This window comes from Sinocyclocheilus rhinocerous, unplaced genomic scaffold (genome assembly GCF_001515625.1).
Source record: "Sinocyclocheilus rhinocerous isolate Xijiao unplaced genomic scaffold, SAMN03320098_v1.1 scaffold4092, whole genome shotgun sequence".
Lineage (NCBI taxonomy): Eukaryota > Metazoa > Chordata > Actinopteri > Cypriniformes > Cyprinidae > Sinocyclocheilus > Sinocyclocheilus rhinocerous.
Window position 1 is genome coordinate 60,444 of NW_015634055.1, and position 3,299 is coordinate 63,742.

General features: G+C 36.6%; 1 long non-coding RNA gene across 1 annotated transcript; it reads right to left on the bottom strand.

Annotated features, from left to right (window-relative positions):
• Window positions 1–1,799: 1,799 nt before the first annotated feature.
• Window positions 1,800–2,953, bottom strand: LOC107745392 (uncharacterized). Its single transcript, XR_001640592.1, has 2 exons — window positions 2,833–2,953; window positions 1,800–1,858 (listed from the first exon to the last, which is right to left on the bottom strand). It is a non-coding gene; the product is annotated as an uncharacterized LOC107745392 (long non-coding RNA).
• Window positions 2,954–3,299: the final 346 nt, after the last annotated feature.

Consider the following 3,299-nt stretch of genomic DNA (forward strand, 5'->3'; position numbering starts at 1 on the left):
CACCACGAGGTCCACCAGCAGTAGAGATGCTCTCCATTGATCCAGTAGTTGGAGCACTGGTATTTAGCCACCTCTCTACTTCCATTGGCTTGAGAAGAAAGTTGTGCAGGAGGCATGCTGACAAAATAAGGCTGTTTATTTTGTCAGGGTGTATGTTGATCCTGCTACGCAGGATCCTCCAGCGAGATGACAAAATGCCAAAGGCATTTTCCACCACATTGCGCGCTCGAGACAATCTGTAGTTGAAGATGCGTTGTTGTGTGGATATGTCTCGACCAGGGTAAGGCCGCATCAGATAGGTTTTTAATGGGAATGCTGCATCCCCAACAATGGTGAATGGCATGTTCCCCAGGTGCTCTGCTCCTGGTAGCTGCTGATCATCTGGCACCTCCAGCTTTTTTGCATCCAATGTGTCTAATTTATGATCTGAGGTAAAATGTTCAGTGACAGACGTTAGCAACAACTGTATGTAATTGTATAGTAACGTTACAATCATAAAATAACGTACAGTACAGATATTGTCTTAATTTCATAATGTCCTTAAAAATAATAATGTTGACCACAAATTGACAATTATGTTACTTTAAGTAAACAAATCCTCATGTTGAATTAAGACAAACTACCTCAACAGGAATATGATTATAATTGAAGTTAACAAAGAAATAAGAATGCCTTACACAAAAAATATGTAGCATCTTTGTTTTTATTAAGCAAACAAATCAATATTAGTAGCTACAGCATAAGAAATGTTGAAATTGCTTATAATAATACAAAACAATACTAATAACTGATTAATGGCAATCTAGCCTAATATGAATGCTAATGATAATCAGAGACTAAATTATGAGCTAAGCAGGAATAAGATATCTAGGAAGTGATCAAATCTAATATCAATTAAACTATTGAAGTCAATAAGGCAACACTATAATGACCATTACACCATTTCATTCTGCCAAAATACATGTCCTTCAGAGTTGAAAAAAGAGCAGAATTTATCTTGAACAGTGTAGGTCACGGACGAGTTACAGGTGTGCCGAGTTACCACACAGGACCACCACTGTTTGGCAGCTGGAATGCTCCACATTAAAACGTAGGTTTTTAATGGGAATGCTGCATCCCCAACAATTGTGAATGGCATGTTCCCTAGGTGCTCTGCTCCTGGTAGCTGCTGATCATCTGGCACCTACAGCTTTTTTGCATACAATGCCTGCCCTATGGCTGAGCCAGCAAAGACACCCCCATCACTTGACCATCCATACTCTCCAATATGGACTAGACGGAAGCGATATTCAGCATCGACCACAGCCAATAATACTACAGAGAATGTTTTTTTGTAATTAAAGTAAAGGCTGCCTGAATGAGGTGGTGCAAAGAGGAGGATGTGCTTCCCATCTATCTAATTATTGTTTTGAAATCATTTCTTCTTTCTTCCAACAGCATAATATTATTACAGTGTAAATCAGATATACAAATAGGTTAAATAGAAAATTGCTTACCTCAATGTCACTGAAAGTTTTTCCTTTGGCCCAATTGGTGTCCGGTAATTTATAGACATCCCTGTGATGTCAGGTCCAATAACTGACAGCAGGTCCTCCATTTGCTGTGCACTCATTCTGAAGTACTGCAGGTGCTTTTCCGGGCTTATTCGCAGCTCCTGAACAAGGTGGTGGTAAGCGCCAAATTGTGTCCTTTTTCATTTAGAGGGTGTACCCAAATGCGATTGACACTTTTGAGGTTTTTTGTATTCTTCGACGTAAAAGTAGCAGTGCAGTAGTTTTTTTACTTTTGGGTTTTTTTTGTATTCTTCGACGTAAAAGTAGCAGTTCAGTCGTTTTTTTGTTGTCAGACAACATTTGATCTGTTTGGGAAGAACAGGAAAAACAGGGAATTCATACAAAAACCTTAATATGTTACATAAGTTAATTATACACCCACCGTGCGTCAACAGGAATGGAAATATGCTGCTGCGATTTCCTACCTGAATGTATTTCTACAAAATAGAAGGTAATATTTGTAGTTATGTAGTAATTGTAGTAATGTAGTAATTTGTAGTAATGCACTTCAAATTAACTTTGTAACAAAGAGTGCATATGACTAAAGTATGACTTGAAGTAGACTTTTAAAGGGATAGATCACCCAAAAATACAGTCCTGTATATATTTATATCTAGGACTATACAAACATTCAATGGCCACACCATGTTATTATCTATGATTTTCTTTATTTTCATCAGATCAGATTATTATTTTTTATATTGTGCATTATTTAGAAGTGAATATTCTTTATTACCATTCAATTAAAAATAAATATTATAAACTCAAACCTAAAATAAAATACAGTACATCTGTTTCATTGAAATAAAAACTTTACAATGTGTTTGGTTACGTTTTCACTCAAGGCTGGCTAGCTAATGTTAGCTATTGCTACTATGTAACATAGTTGCCTAGACAACAGATACAACAAAGCAATAACAGACTTATCATAACACAGATTATTTTCACTGATTAACGTTCAAAACTCAGCTATTATCAATTAAAATAATATATTTAAAATAATAGATATTATAAACTGAAACCTAAAATAAAATACAGTACATTTGTTTCATTGAAATAAAAACTTTACAATGTGTTTGGTTATGTTTTCACTCAGGCTGGCTAGCTAATGTTAGCTATTGCTACTATGTAACATAGTTGCCTAGACAACAGATACAACAAAACAATAACAGACTTATCATAACACAGATTCTTTTAATTGATTAACGTTCAAAACTCAGCTATTATCAATTAAAATAATATATTTAAAATAATAATAATAAATGAAGTTAAAACTCACCCATCTTGCAGCTCAGAACTTGATTCGAAATTGAACTCGCGCGTATAGAATGTGCGCGTCCGGTGTGCGATACCTCGAGTTGTCCTAGACGGGGCGCTGCGCTTCTCGTCCGGTGTGCGACCCCCTTAACACGTGTTTCACACATGATCTGTTTGCAGTATGCATGCAGTACTTTTTTTCAGTGCCAATGTTCACAGGTTGCAGCATTCACTCTGCACACGGATGCAGTCCAGCAATGTGTTGCAGGAGCTTTTCACCTCTGTGTGTTTTGGACAGACTGTCAGTCTGTGTGTTAGTGGAGGTTACTTCAGTTCAGGCTACATTGTTACGCTAGAAGGTGGCAGCAAGCTTTTATGAGTGAGTCAGTAAACCATTCATCCAACCAGTTTACTCAGAAATGCTGATTCAAGAAAGAAACAAAGTGTTAAAACTATTTGAACTTTGAACAAAATCTTATATGGCTCAAA